Here is a 16,926-nt window from a genome sequence, read left to right on the forward strand (position 1 = left end):
ACGTCACATTTGCCCCCCGAGCTCTCAGACTTTCGAAAAAAAGCACGATAAACACACCTTGCAAAACATGTCCTCGACCTTGCTTAACGTTAAGAAACAGTTATATTTAAACAAGTGAAAATAATAATAAACAAAGAGGCTGCATGCAATTAGCAAATCCATTTGCATGCCACAGAGCAAACATCAGTGCATGTCGCAGCAAGTGGCGGCATTATTACGCACAAGTTCAACACATCTGCAAAACGTAGAATTTGTAACTACAACAGCAGTAGCCAATTACGGGTACTTGGAGCTCGGCGTTGACGTATTTGTGGCAAGTGCGACCACTCAACTATTCGACTAACCAAACAACGAACTACTCACCAAAACGTTTTACAAGTACGGCTGCAGCAGTGCAAATGTAAATTCCAAGTTGCAATGAGCTGGCAGCACTTCACTACGCTGGCCACACAACACAGCTGATGCATTTGAAACAGGGCGCCGGCAACAACAAGAACAAAGGCGAAGAAGCAGATGAAGAGCTATGAATACAAATGCAAAGCGCAAAATTATAAGAGCAACACTAAACAACAATGAAAATAAACAAAAACACGAAGTAGAAAGAAAAGAAATAAAAAGAAAAAAATCACAACGCTATATCACTGAGCGTTAGCGGCAAGTAGCAGCGTGGAAGCGTGCAAGCGGCATCAAAACACAAATACAGAATCGGCAAAGCATGCATGCGGCTGCTGCCGCTACCGAAGCTGGTCGATTGTATGTATGTAGGTAAATATGTATATGGGCACAGATGTGACTACAGCAGACGTCGTGAGGCATATGCAGTCAGTTGGTGAACGTTATTGTTGTGCGGCTGTGTGCGGAGTGCGATGTGCGGGGCGTATGAGTGCCGAGCTGCCTGCTTGCTGACTGATCGACCGACTGTTGCCTGCCAATCTTTAGCATTAGCGCGTAGTACTCAAACTGGCTGGCTGTTTGGTTGGCGGCGCTAGCCGATTGTCTGCAGTTTTGTTTGACTGCTGCTGCTGCTGTTTATTGTACGCCTTCGCGTATCTTTTATATTCAGTTAAGTACAAGACTTGGAAGCAAACGGTTCGCAAAGCGGCAGCAAGCAACTAACAGTTTGAAATAAATAAAAGTGTAACTAATTTAAAGAAATTTTTTAATTATTGTAAGAGAACAACAAGTGAAAAAGTACTTGAAATTTGTGTAGTAGTGAATTGATTGGATTTGGAAAGTGAGTTGAAAGTTCAAGTGAGAAGAAAAAAAAAAAACAAATTACGAAAATAGTATAATAAAAGATATAAATTAATAATACGAAACAACTTTGAAAAAGCGTAAAAATTTAGAGAAACAAAAAACCAAAACAAAAAAAAAAACACAACACCAACAAAGGTAAATAATCACTTACTTACTACTTTTTAAGCTCAAGCGGGTGTCAAAGTTTAAGTAAAACGAATTATGGCAATTAGCTATATGGCTAGCCTCAGCTTGAGTTTCTCAACACATTAGTCAAATTTAATTACCTTCAAACAGACATACACACATATGTATATGACATAAAGGGGTTATCCATATATGTAAGCCAAAGGCGACCGCCTAAAAACTGCATCGATGCATTTTTGGGAAGCTGATACCTACAGTTGTCTAGAATTTCCTCAAAATGGTCTCGGCTAATTGCATATCAGTGCATATAAGTTCTTGTATTTTAAGACACTGTATATACCAGCACTTTTCCATGCACATTTGTATGTGTGGATTACCAAACCTTTTTTTATATGTAGTTGAGCTAAATGAGCGAGGTTGCTGTTCGCTTTCATTTCATATTTTCAAAATAAAAATAAAAATTATTAAATAAAAAATTAAATAAATTAGCTTTCGCACTTACTAAAATGACGTCTTTCGTAAATTAAAAATATGTTTTAGAACATTTTTTTATAAACTATTTTTTGAAAATTCGCTGCAAAAGGGTATGAACATTTTATTTTTTATAAAAATATTAAAGCTAATGCCGCTTTTTAATAATCAAATAATCGAAATAATGCCTTGGCCGGTATTTTGTTCCATACGTAATTGAACTATGCCAATATTATCATAATAAAGAAAAATGAAAATAATTTAAAAAAAATTATATTTTATTCAAAATCAACACCGGCCGTTGAAACTTTGTTTCGCAAAATATTTTCTTTGGAAGTCAGTACATTTTTGCTCTCGCTCGAATCAATTTTCAAAGCACTTTGCCATACAGAAGTGGATACCTTCAAAACGAGCTGTTCAAAGGCTTCTTCAGGCGTTGAAAAACGTTGACCTCGCATTTTATTTTTGATGTTGAGGAACAAAAAGAAATCATCAATAAGTGCCAAATCAGAGTTGAAATCACTATAAACTATCCAATACAGGGTGACCTATCTAGTCTTTGAGTTTTGAACTACGAGTTTCTTTGACTTTGACAGCTATATGGTGAGGTATTAACAAAATGGGTCGGATTTCAATTGCACTATGGCAAAAAAACTACTTACCGTGTTGCACAAACTATGTATATATTAAGAAAAAAACTGTTTTTGGCAATGTGATTACGATAACAAACAGAACTTTGCATTTGTATTAGTTTGGGAAAAATAAACCAATTATTTGTGAGTAAAATTTTTGTGCAAACGGTGTAAGAAATATTTGTTTGGTGGAAAAGAAATCTATTTTTCCAATCCATTTTTGCATAAACATGTTTTCGCAAATTGTTTAAAATTTTTTTTATGGTCGATCTTTAACTCCTGGGCAATGCTACGACCACTAGCATGCCGGTCAACTTGGATTATTTCTGCGATTTTATCGACAGTTTCGACGACGGGCCTACCTGACGGTGCATTTTTAGCATCACAAACTCCTGAACGAAATCGACGAAACCAAATTTTGCACGTAAGCAGCTGTTACAGTAACGGCACCATAAATACTATTCATAATTTCAGCTGCCTGACTTGCATTTACGCCTTTATAAAAAAAAAAAAACAAAAAAAAAAACTAAAAAATGTACCGAACTTTCTATTTGTTGACTCACATTGTAAACACCCTGTAACTCACAGCCGTATGAAACGAACAAAGAACCGGAAAAGACTTTTTTAGTGTGAAATGTCACCTTAACAACGAGCATAAATTTCAAATTGTTTGAGGGACACTTTACGAGATATCGATCACTACAGCCATATACCGAGAAAATAATGGATTTCTTTTTCGCCCAACTTAATATACTTATACAGGTAAATGCGCTTACACCCTTGTTTGAACTTTTGACCGAGCTTCTCCTGCTATTTGCGCAATGCATCTTGATTCCACTAATTGATGGACCTACAGCTACGGTTCTTTGCTTATAAGGAGATTTTTCATAGCAAAAATACATTCGAAGGCTTGCAATTGCCTGTTGAGAGGCGACCGCTATTAGAAAAAAACTTTTTCTGTCAATAAATGTTTCAAGCCCGAGGTTTTGAATCTGTGCATTATCGATTGGTAGCCACACACCTACACAATCGGCTAGGGCTGTTGCATTGGGCGGACGGAAAATCCTCACAATCGCATAGGAAAGCTAATGCCCCCATAAAATTTGACTGTTTGGTAGCTATTTTAAATGAGCGGCATCATGGAACCATTTGCTTTTTTAATTCAGCAGGAAGCCAGTGTTAAAGTTCACCTTAGCCCACCTATGCTCAATTTCATTGCCAGTAGAAAAAGTGCATTATTAGAGGCGGATTAGCATCAAAGTGTTCACCAAAACCTTGGGCATGTTTGGTAATTGTGAGATAACTTTCATAAATCGTTTACGGAAGTTTATAGCGCCACTGACAAGCCGCATCAACAGAATGGGACCACATACCATTCAGCCTTCCTTACATTCGAGCTTTTGCTTACCTTTTTCGAAAATCCCGTAAATCATGGGATAACGCCCGTGAAGAGAAAACTCTCATGAGTACTGCTATACCGGCATATCAGTATGCACCGCTTGTAGCCTCACAGCCACACCTACGTACTAAACACCCCTCCACTATCTATCACTCTCCACGCGGAACAGTCCAAAAGAGGAATTATCTCACGGGACTGGTTAGCTCATAGGCTGCTAGTTATTTCGTCTACGAACCTCCGCGCGCCGTAAAGCATTGTGGATATTTTTTACATGCGCGCAGATCCGCTTCCAGTTATCACCCGATTTTAGCATAAAATCTATAATATTCTCTCCGTTTAATACTACTACATGGTTTCTTTCTAACCACGACGTAAGAATCGGTATTAGTCTATGCGTCCATCTACTTTTTGGTGATCTGTTCCACCGGTTTTGCCAGTGGGCGATCAAACGACGCCTTACTTCTTCTGCAATATTCTTATGACTTGCTCTACCTTCGGGCTCGGATAGCCTTAAATACACTCGCTGCATTTTTTTCGCCAAAATGTGTACGGGGACTAGACCGGCTATAACGAAAGGATGAATCGTCCGAAATTGGCCGGAAGCCGCAGGTAGTCCGGCAAAGCGCTTAGACGATAGACGGCTATCAGCTTTTTTGTGTAGCTATTTATGTTCAGTGCACCAGCCCAGATTGGAGCAGAATATAAAAGAACCAAGCTGACTGGCGGCCGCCGTAGCCGAATGGGTTGGTGCGTGACTACCATTCAGAATTCACAGAGAGAACGTTGGTTCAAATCCCGGTGAAACACCAAAATTAAGAAAAACATTTTTCTAATAGCGGTCGCCCCTCGGCAGGCAATGGCAAACCTCCGAGTGAATTTCTGTTATGAAAAAGCTCCTCATAAAAATATCTGCCGCTCGGAGTCGGCTTAAAACTGTAGGTCGCTCCATTTGTGGAATAATATCAAGACGCACACCACAAATAGAAGGAGGAGCTCGGCCAAACACCCAAAAAGGGTGTGCGCGCCAATTTTATATATATATAAGCTGACTACCCTGCTATATCGCATTATTTTGCTGTGGCTAGGTCCACCGTTGTTTGGCATTATTCGCGACAGACAGGACTGCATACTCGATGCCTTCTTCACAGCATATTTCAGGTGCGTTTTGAAGTTTAAGCGACTGTCAATCATCACTTCTAGGTATTTAATAGCGGCTTTTGAACTAATACTTACAGTCTCAACATTTACATTTATAGGTTCTACTATCTTTCTGCTGCTTATTAGCACTACATCGGTCTGATGCTCAGATAATTCAAACTTCATAGACCTTAGCCAAACCTTGATCCTGCTTACTGACTCGCAGGAGATCCTCTCAATTTCGTCGATTTGCTTTGCTACCATTACCACCGCGGTATCATCCGCGAATCTAATGACTTTAGTTCTAGGGGGCATATCCAGTCTTAGAACCCCGTAATACATTAAGTTCCATAGCACTGGACCCAGAACTGATGCCTGAGGAACTCCTGCTGTCACGATATACTCCTCAACGCCTTTGTCGCTTCTAAACCGCAGATTATTGTCCGTGAAATAGCTCTCAATTATGCTAATAATGGAGTAGGTCCTAGGCGACCCTATTTTTGCGAGAGTTTCCAGTATGCGCTGCAAGCTAGTTGTATTAAAAGCGTTTCTAACGTCCAGAGTTACCACAGCTCAGCACTCTTTTTTCCCGCCGTACCATTTCTTGCCTTCAATGGCTTCTGTTGCTAAATCTACCACGCATTTGATAGCATCCACTATTGAGGGGGATTTCCTTAAGCCAAACTGGTATGTGGATAGAATTCCTTTATCTTCAGCGAAAGATGACAATCTTTAGCAAATAAGAGTTTTTCCCATTGTGCCTAGTAGACATATTGGTGGGTAAGACTCGGGTTCGCCAGGCTTTTTATTGCTCTTGGGTAAAAGCACAAGTGTTGCTTCTTCCACCTCTTTGGGAAAGTGCCTTCGTTATGGCAGGTTTGGAATACTGCAGTGCTCTATTTGGTATACCAACTGGACCTGGGGTTGTCTTAGACTTTATTTTATTACACGCCGCTTAGAGTTCTTGTTCGGTAACACGATGGATGTCACCTGCTTCGTGTTGTACGCAGGATGCCAAATTGTTTTCAGATCGTTGAGAAAAAGTGGAGTAACAATTTTGTGCAGCCTTACTAGGCACCCGGTACGCGGTGCCCCAGGGTTGATATCAGTTTCCTAACAAAGCTTCTTCAAACTTTCTTGCTTCCTAGTTCTAATGCTTTTTTAGCGCTGCCTGGTTGATCTGAGATTTTGAACATTTTCTACAAAATCAGGCCTCCCTCTACTGCGCTGCATCTTGCGCCTAGCGAGAAGGCAATGCCTTCAAGGCATTGACATCTTAGTGATTTGAAGTTTTCGTTCCACCAGTAGCATGCAAATATGTTTTGGTGCATTACTCGCCTGGGCATGGAGGCATCGCAAGCTTCTCTTAGTCCTTCTACTAGGAGTTTCGTCCTATTCTCTGCAGAACCAGCAGGGGTTGGAGGATCCTACAGTTTTATGTAGCCTTCAAGCGGCAGACGGTTTACCATAAGAGGTTTTTTCATGTCAAAAATAATTTCGGAGATTTGCCATTGCCTACCGGCGCTTCTCGTTATTAGAAAAAAAAAACTTTTCCTGTGTTTCATAACAGGGATTATTGCTATGTGTATGTATATTAATTTGATTCTTATAATGCCAGAAACGAGCGGTACTGCATAAGAGGGAGGGAGCTTCACGTAAAACAGCTGGCAGCTGCTTTCGTTTAGTTCATGAGCACTTTTTTGCATAGCAGCATCATCTACAGTATAGTTCAATATCTTCACCTCAAGTACTGTGGGCAGCGTAACCCAGACCAACCAAGTGATAGTCACACGCACATACCCACTCAGCTACTGCGGCCGCTAGAAATAAGGAGAAACTTAACAGTTCGACTTCAATGGCAGTGCATTTTTTAAGCTGATTGCTGGCCAAAGGTGCCAGGGTGTATTTGCGCTTTGCTAGAGAGAGATTAATGCTCTAGATAAAATTGTGAGTGTGCATGTGTATGTGCGTATGTATAGTAGATAGGGTTAATCGCTATCTATAAAACAAAAAATTAAAAATAAGAATTGGTATTATTTTTCCAGCGAAATTTTAAAATGCAATATATTTTAAGACTTTCGCCAAAATATTGCGGAAAAATATTATATTATAATTATAAATATAAAAAATCGTATTTTTCGTGGATTTTTTTGGGAAGGAAAGAAATATTCGATTGAAACGAAACTTTCAGGTGTTATTGTTATATATTTAAGCAGTCTTCTCAAACTTTTTCATTAAAATATATGTCATATTATGCCTGGTACAAGCATTTTGCCGAGGCGCCTCGAGTGTGCATGTGTCGTGCGGCGGGAAAGATGCAGGTCGCAATTTTTATCTGAAACCAAAAACCCAAAAAAAAAATTTATTTTAGTATAGTATAGCTTCTAGTTAAACTTGGAAAATTAAACAAAAAGTGAGAAATTCAACAATTTTTCGATGATTAAAAAAAAAACATTTTTTTGGAAAAACAAATTCACTTTAGATTGTTTAAAAAGTGGGTTATTCATAACTTTCTTAAGGTTTTTTAGGTCCAACTAGAAGAGAATAGAGTTCCGAATACAATCAATGTTCTCTCGTTTCGATAAAACGTTTAACTTTTTCCCTATCTTTCCCGCCAATTAGGAAAAATCTTAAAAATAAAAAACCGAGAAATCGCGCGTTAAAGTTTTTGTACCTATATAATAAATCCGCTCGTATACCTGCTCGACGCTTGCTCACAATTTATTCTGTAACTGCGAAAATATTTTGAATTTGCTTCTGAAATTTTGAGGACACATTCTTGGATAGTTTGGGAAGGCATTTATGCAACAAAAAAAATCGATTTTTTGAAGCCTCTAAAGCAGGCTCCAGCTTAAGATTTGACCGGACCGATTTGAAACTATCTATGTATTATATTATTATTATTTTAATTTTGATTTTGAATATTTTGATGTAATTTTAAAAAATTTTAAGTTAGCCCATTTGAGATTAAACTATTCCATCATCTGAGTGCATTACTTGGGGGAAAACAATTTTTAAGGAAATTTTGAAAATGAACTCCATTTTTTGAGAAATTTTTAGATCTACTCAGCATGCAGACCATTAAACTTAAACAATTCGATCTTCTGAGTAAATTCGACAACATTTTTTTTTTAACTAATTTCTTAAAAAAACTCGAATTTTTGAAGCACTTTCAAATCGGCCCAGTGCAGGTAAATCTTAACACTTTAAACTATTCCATCATCTGAGGGGATTCTTTGAAATGTTTTTATTTAAACCAATTTCTTCTAATAATTTTAATATATTAATAGTAATATTTTTGCGTAATATTTTGTCGAAAGTCCTGAAATAAAATAAATTTTATAAGTCGGATGGAAAAACCACAACTTTTTTTGGCGAGAGAGCACAATGTATGGTGATAGTTGGAGATTTGGCACAAAAACTAAACACCCATAAAGCGAACGCAAATTCTCTTACACTCAAATATATCTATTCACATACATACACATATACATGCATGTGTGTATGCAGATTTTGCAAACAAACCGGAAATTCTAGACCATTAACCACACTTTTTGTTCTCCGAAAATTTTAGATTTTTCTTTGCGAAAAACAAATGAAAATCTCAAAACTAGCTGAAAGAATTGTACACAAAAGAAGTAAATTAACAAACACAAAAAAAAATGTATTTTCTAACTGTTATAAATTTTTTTTCGCGCTCCTAATTTTCAACACTTTACGCCACTGCCACTGTGCGCGTTGTGTTTTTCGTCATGTTCCAACATTATCGCGCTATTAGCCTGCCAATTACAAATGCAAATCGTGTGAAAATTTGAACATTTTGCCTGAACTTTTATTACAAAAACGTACTGAAAGGCAAATCAGCTGCACAAAATGCTCAGATTTTTCCATTTTCTTTTCTTTCGTGTATAGAGACAAAATAATATAATCAAAAAAGTAAAACAAAATACACCGTAAAAGGGGGGAGCGAAAAGTAGAACGCGGGCAAAAGGCTAACGCGTTGAAAGCTAGACGCTGAAACTAAGTGTAAATGAAAGAAGAAAACCTATGGAAGAAGTGGAATACACAAGAAATTTTGAGTAAATAGCGAAGAAAGCAACGAGTAAGGAAAAAATCATCGTCACATCCCACCCATTTTGTGATAAATTCTTCAAGTCGAAGGAAGCAAAGGCGCAAACTAGGTATATGGCGCAAAAGAGCCGCCAAATTTTAGAAACAACAACAAGAAAATATTAATTTTAAAAATTATTGTTCCATAGGGCGCTCGATTTATAGACGAAACGTCTGCCAACCGCCAAACGAGGCGGTCGCACATCTAACGAGCGGAGAAACGGCAACGTCTCAAACTCGCACAAGCCACCCGCACGTTGTTACATATTCAAGCACGTACACAAACATACAAACATATATATACATAATATATAATATATATACATACATATATACATTGTGTATACATAGCCAGCCACAAGCTGCACGCTTGTGTACAAGAAACATTGTCGTATTGTGTCCGAAAAATTTTTATTTTTAATTTTTCAAATTTGTGAAAATTTTTGAACAATATTTATTTTTAAAAATTTCGCAAGCGCGTCGGTTACGATGAAGTAAGAAACAAGCCAAAAACAAAAGAAAAAAACACAGACAAAAAAAAAAAACAAATACAACTAAGTACAACAAAAATGTATGCAAATATATGAGCGCAAACAAAGTGGAAGAAGTGTTTAGTAGATTAAAAGAAAAATTAAAATATATTAAAATAAATATAAAGCAGCAAAAAAAAAAAAAACAAAAATTAAATAAAATTGCCAACAAAGAAAAACATCTTCAGCAAAACACAAAAAAAATATTATTATTCTAATTAAAAATATTAAATAAGAATAAAAAAAATTAACAATAAGAAAACAAACTCGAATCAGCTAAACCGTGAAGTAACGCAAACACAAAAAAAAAAAAAAAAAAAAATCAAAAACACTTCACGCACACAGTCGCATCCTATTCCAGCTAGTGACGCGCCGTTTTTTCCACACTTCACTGCGTTTTTTCAATAAGTTTGTTCTGTGCTTTTCGAATTTCTTGGCAGCTCCAACGGGTGAGTTTGATTTTATTTTATTTTTATTTCTCTTGCTTTAGCTTTTATATTAATTAATTAAGTTTCTTTTTTTGTTAGAAATCATTAAAAATTCCATTAAATTGATTTTTCGCACTCTTCCATTAGCTATTGAAGAAATTAATTGAATTCATTTTTTATGCAAAATTTTTTCTTTCGCCTATTTTCCAAATTACGTATTTCGTCGAAAAACATAAAAGGTTTGGTTCATCTTCTTTGCTTTTGCTCGAAATTTCATTGTCTGCAAATTTTTCGTTTTCCCACAAAATTGAATAGATTCAAAGTCCCATTTATTAGATGTTAAAACTGTTTTGAAGTTTTGATTTATAGGCAAATATTTGAATTTTATGTTCATTAAATGCAAACGCATGCTTTTTTTTACTGTTTTTTAATATATAAATTTTTTGTTTTTGTAGAAAATATTAAAAATAATTTTGTTTGTATTTTTATATTTATAAAAATAGTTTTTTGGAGGACTCAACATTTTTTAGTGTTGTTTTTGGTGATCTGTATACTTGCATGTAATTCTATAAAATTTTTAATTTGATAGGAATTTTAGCACAAAATTTATTAAAAACATATATAAGAGTAGACTTTTGAGATAGGCAAATAAAAATAAAAATTGGGAATTGGGCGAGCTCTTCTTATTTGAGGTGTGCGTTTTAAGTTTTAAGCCGACTACGAGCGGCGCATAGTTCTTTATGAACAGCTTTTCCAAGGCAGACCTGCACCCAGAGGTTTGCCATTATGTGGCGAGTGGTGACCTATATTAGAAAATACTTTTCCTATCATTTGACTTCGGTGCTTCAAATCTGTGCTTTTCCGATAGGCAGGCATGCACCAACCCTTTCGGCTCCGGCGACTGCTGCTGCGTTTCAAAATACCGTCCATAAATATCATTATACTTTTCCATGCGTTTCAACCAATTTTCGAACCACTTTTTTCACTCAAACTAAAGTAATTTTGAAGCATTGATTTGACGGTATAAAATGCTGTTAATCTGTGAAGAAAAAATCGGTATAAAAATCAGATTCATATATTGAATGCTCAAAAATTCATTGGCATGAATTGATTTTTAAGAGCATTCGTTGTTGTGGTCTTCTGCAAATTATTTTCCTTATTTTGAACAAGCAAAGAGAAGGATGAAACACTAGCTGACCACTTCAAAACAATATCTACATATAGCATGGATAATAAAAATATAGAGCTGCCAAACTTAATTGGAAGTGCAGACCACGCAATACAAAACACGACAAAAGAAGAAATCAAATATACTAAAGGAGCTACCCGATACTGTAATAAACTACATACGAAACCTCTTCAACGGAATATTTAAACTGAAATACTTTCCAAAAGCATGGAAAGTTGCACAAGTTATAGTGGTCCCCAAGCCAAACAAGAACGCCACTGTTGCTAGCTCGTTCAGACCAATTAGCTTGCTGCCCATCCTCTCTAAATTGTTTGAAAAAATACTGCTTGACAGAATTGCCCCGATTCTAAAACAAAAAGACGCTATACCCTCACACCAGTTCGGTTTCCGAAAACAACATTCAACTGTGCAACAGATTCACAGAGTAGTCAACAAAATTACAGACGACTTCGATAAGAAGAAATATTGCATTGCCGTGTATTTGGACATCGCGAAAGCTTTTGACAGAGTATGGCACAAAGGACTTCTATATAAACTAAAAACAATTTTACCACTTAACATATTTAATATCCTTAAAAGCTACATAACTGATAGACACTTCTTCATAAAATATGACGATGAGTGCTCTGCTATCTTGACGGCGTCTGCTGGAGTACCTCAAGGAAGCGTACTGGGCCCCATACTATATACTATACTTAGTATACACAGCAGATATACCAACGCCAACTACTCTAGGATCAATGATAGCTACATGTGCAGACGACACAGTTTTAATGTCAGCTGACAACAATGAAGAAGCAGCAACAAAAACACTGCAAGATACGCTATCAGCTACAACACAATGGTTTTAAAAATGGGACATTAAGGTCAATAAAATCGAAACACAACATGTAATATACGCGAAGAGAAAATCTGCAAGACATCCAATCCGAATTAACGGAGAAGACATAAAAATACACTCAAGTGCAAAATATTTAGGCATCACTTTGACTCAAAACTCACATAGAAAAAACACATACTGAACAAGAGAAACGAGATGAAAAACAAATTCCGACAACTCTACTGGCTACTAAGAAAACAATCAACCCTTAGCTTATTTAATAAACAAATGATATACAAATCAATAATCAGACCGACATGGACCTAAGGACTAGAAATTTGGGGGACTGCCAGTAAATCAAACCTACAAGTCATACAAAGAAGTCAATCTAAGATGCTAAGGACAAGCACACACGCAAATTGTTACATACGAAATTACGATATTCACTGCGACCTCGGCATAGACACTGTCACTGAAACAGTAAGAAGAAGCAGCAGTAAGCATATCTTGCGACTATTAGAGCACAAAAACTATGAAATGAGATTGATATCGGAAATGGAACTTCAACCAAGAAGACTTAAGCGCACAACACCCACAGATCTTGCTCGTACTATAATACTCGTATAAATAAAATTATAGAAAACTATGTTGTGTTAGTAAAGCTATAACTACATAAATACCACCAAAGACAATAATGTTCCCTTCCAAAGGGAAGGGACATTTTAATTCCAAACCCCAACACCAATTACTTATTGCTAGTATTAACCGATTGTAATTTATAATAGAAATAACTAAAAGAAAAAAATGTTAAAGAATAAAAAAAATTTTGAGCAGCAGCAAGCAGCTGACCGTCGAGGCCTTGCACTGTGGATAGTTCATCATTAATTACATAAACGAGAAGGAGAATATGAGTTTTTTAGGCCTTCACGGCGCCAATCGTTCGTGATATAACTGCCTAAATCACGGATAGAATATTGCTCAGCAGAAAATAGTCGCCGCCACGCGGGATAGCAAAAACTTCGCTTTCTCATCCAGTAAATTCAATGCTTTTCCTGCTGTATAATAAGTGGCGCCTACTCTTTGAAACCACATATTTCTGCTATCCCTACTTTTCATCCATATCCATAAAAATAATTTGTTTTATTGTCCGTTCTCGATCCCCATTGATAGTGCGCGCTGCTCTTTGCGTAGCTTCGAAGAAGTAAACGTCAATGATACTTCCGGATTGAATTCCACAACCAACAAAGACTTTCTTGGATTGAATAGACACCTGAGAAATCTTCCGCAGATTTCCTTTCGCTCCAAATATGAAAATTTTGTTTGTTCACGCAGACACTTAGCCAGAAATTTGTCTCTTAACTGAACGCAAGGATGATAAATTACTAGGTCTGGCCAATCTGCTATGGTGAAAACGAGAATTATGTGAGTAACTTCGGCTGATACGTCGCCGGATACTGCGCAGCCAAATTGTGCCCGCTCGTTTCACGCGTGTTCACACACTCGTCCAATATGTCATTCCAATTAGACGGCAACGAAGTAACGTGAGCGGAGCCTTTGTTGATTTTTTTGTATATCACCAACGCAATCTCAGTTTTTTCGTAAGCAAACCACTATCATGACACCAGTGACGTCAGCCAATCAGCTGATTCTTCCAAATTTGCTGAGAACCAGTTAACGATCTGCTCTTGACCAAACCTACGGAATTATTTTCACCATGAACTGAATGAGCCTCCTTCCAAACAAATAGTGGACTGATTTTGGTTTTGAATTTTTAGCGTTTGTACAAGTTTTTGAAGGGTTTAACATTGAATGGTTTCATCTCGAGTTTAAATAAGTATTTGTGCTAAATTTGACAGCAGTAGCCCATATAACAGATATACATATATGTGCTTCCAAAAATTAAAGCTCACCTATTGAGAAATCCTGTTTTACTTATATTTTATTTCCAAATTGTTTTGTGTTTAGTTTTAATGGATTTCCTTCAAAGTTCTCCTCAGGCTTTCAACTTTTCCTGTAATTATTTGAATTAAAATTTTTTATTCACAATTATATTTTATAATCTGTAGATAATGCAGACTGGTTTGCAAGCCAAATTTGTATGTTACTTCTCCTTGGGCCCCTTGCATTATCTGTTTTTATGGCAAAAAAAAAATTATTTTAATATCTGCTTTGCATGTGTTTGGAATTTTTTTTTTCGATTTCCATTTATAACTTTTTTCCATTTAATTCACATATGTAGTTGTGCGATGAAAATTTTTTTTCATTTAAAATTTTTTTCTTTCTTTCATTCAAATAGTTTTGTAATTTAATTTTTTTGTTTAGTTTGTGAGGATTTTGCAATAATTTTAAATGCTGCACACATACATATATACATACACACATCTGTGCGCTCATTCATGCCTGTGTGTGTACTTATTTTATAGTCTCTCGTTTTCTTGTTTTTGGTTTTGGTTTTTGGAAATACTGCCGTTTACATTTGTGGTGGTAGTAGTGCCACATTTGCTCAGATGAATCGCAGTGTACCCTTCCGCTTGCCCCTTCATTTTAATACCTGTAGTTTATTTTTGTCAACGACAAGTAATAGTTCCAGCTAAATTCTCTAAAATATATCGTAGGCATAATTTTCGAAATGTCGTAATGCCAGATGTGCGGATTGCTTAGTTTTTAAAATCTTTCGTTTATCAAACTGTGTACAAATTTTCATTTTGCTTTGCTATATTTTATGTAATTAATTGGTGTTTTGAAGACTACTACTACTAAATATCTTTTTCTAGTTAATAACCGCATAAAAATAAATATTTGCCTCATTCTACAATTTTGCGCTAAAAGTTCAACGACACTTTAAAAGATTTGTGATATTAGTAAATCGCCTCGGGGAAAATATATTATCCCTTTAAGATACTTGTACTCTTTTATTGTACATACTTTGCAAATGCATTTTTCGGGCAAAAATTTATACAATAGTATAATATGCCTTAGACAATAATTTCGAAGAAATAGGGCTGCTTGTCATAAAACTTCTTATTTTGAACTGTTTTGTATCATTCCTCTGACAGTTATGTTTTCTGAATAATAACTTTCCGCTGAAAGTTTCGTGGCGACATTTCGAAAATATTTTCCAGATTTTTTGGGCACCATAACTCAACTTCTCGTCATACAGAGTGCTCCGATTTGTTTAGATATTTCAGCCAATGGTTTCAGTTCAATCTCAATGGAAACTTCACCATGTTTGCGAGGCACGGTCTGCTGCTAATTGAACAACAGTTACTGAGAGTGTCCACCAGCAACTTTCCAACACAATTAAACATCGTTCGCAGCAATTGAAACTCTCATAGTGTAGTTTTTGTTAATATTAAATAACTCGACATCTGCTTAAGAATGGTAGATAAAGTATTAGATGAATATATGAATGAGGTTTGCAGCTTGACCACATGATCTTTTGTGCCCTCTACTCATCACAGTACCTCATCCAAGCCCAGTTCCCTTATTAAACTCAGGATAGAGCTGGGTTGGATTGAGCATATGAGCTTTTCCTCTGTCAGCTATGGGCCAAGACGTCTCAATCTTCTTTGGGCTATAGTGCTGCATTCTAGGAGGGTGCAGTGGAATCTCCTGGGATTAGTTGCAGTAACGGCAAGAGTCCGTAAACCAAATCCCGATCATGTGCAGCTGACTTCGCAGTCTGCAATGGCCTGTGAGGATGCCCGTGAGCATTCTCCGATTATCCTTGTGGAGGGTTATGAGTTTTTAAACCTCTTTTGGTTGTACTCTCCCAGTAAGGATTTCGCCTGACGTAACTGCAAAGTTTGGTGCCAGCAAAGCTCCCTCATCCCTAGCTCTTCATTCCCGAGCTTCTCCTTGATGGTGAGTTGTCTCATAGCAAGGAAGGGTTCGGGTCTCTATTACAATATCTTTGAAACACATGGCCTCAATTTCCACTACATTGCGAGCTCTAATGATGTTACCGGAAATGAGAAAGAAAATAAGAGCGTGAGAAAAGTGTCTCAGCTAGTAGTTGGGGAACTAAGTCTAAGCACAAAAGCCATTTTTGCGTACCAGTTGTCAACAGTTAAGGAGGAAATTGAGGCAGCTGGTAGCAACAAGTGAATTTCTTACTTTGCCGCTGTCACATTGGCCAACATTTAAGTAATCATTCAAGACACAGAACTTACTGAGGCTCTCAGTAATGTGTATATGAGCGATTCCGTGTCAAGTGAAATTTGTATTGTACTATTTGCAGGCTTGAGTATATTAAGAAGTAAACTGAAGAAATTTTAGAAAAATTTGATAATTTTGAGATTTTTAATGAAGAAAAGAGGAAAAACTCTGACGTGAGTGTTTTTTACAAACTGTTCAAAAGAAACAAAATGTCAACCAAAACTGTTAAATAAAAAAAGGTATCTCTTAAAAAAAGTTTTTTTTTTATTTAAGAATAAAATATACTTCTTAAAAAAATTTTTTTGTAACTAAGCTGAAAAAATTTTGAAAATATTTATTATTTTGTAGTTATATATATATTCATGATGAAAATAAAATAAAATTTAGCTAAAGTATTTTTTACAATCGACTAAAAAGACACAAAATGTTCCCAAAAATTTTGACAAACAAAAATTAATTTGAAAAAAAAAAAAATTTTTTTTTGAAGTGCAAAAAAAGTTTAAGTGCATTTTTATATAATACTTTTTTGTTTTAAGATAAAATATAACAGAAAAAAATTTTTTTGTGCAAACAAAAATTAACTTGAAAAAGAAAAAAATTTTTATATGCAAAAAAAAAAAAAAAATTTAATTCCACTTTTATACTTTTTTATTTTAAGATAAAATATAG

The 16,926-nt window shown here is 36.0% G+C and overlaps 1 protein-coding gene across 3 annotated transcripts in view; it reads left to right on the forward strand.

Moving 5' to 3' along the window:
- The first annotated feature begins 956 nt into the window (after positions 1-956).
- Positions 957-16,926, forward strand: part of LOC129241505 (cAMP-dependent protein kinase catalytic subunit 3) — a 117,118-nt gene continuing 101,148 nt past the window's right edge. Inside the window, exons 1-3 of one of the 3 annotated variants that reach the window (XM_054877868.1) lie at positions 957-1,392; positions 8,935-9,203; positions 9,282-10,111. The gene's annotated coding sequence lies outside the window, so the exon portion shown is untranslated. Of the gene's footprint in view, positions 1,393-8,934; positions 10,112-16,926 lie in introns of all 3 variants that reach the window. The other 2 variants (XM_054877866.1, XM_054877869.1) reach the window with 2 other exon arrangements.

This window comes from Anastrepha obliqua, chromosome 3 (assembly GCF_027943255.1).
Source record: "Anastrepha obliqua isolate idAnaObli1 chromosome 3, idAnaObli1_1.0, whole genome shotgun sequence".
NCBI classification, from domain to species: domain Eukaryota; kingdom Metazoa; phylum Arthropoda; class Insecta; order Diptera; family Tephritidae; genus Anastrepha; species Anastrepha obliqua.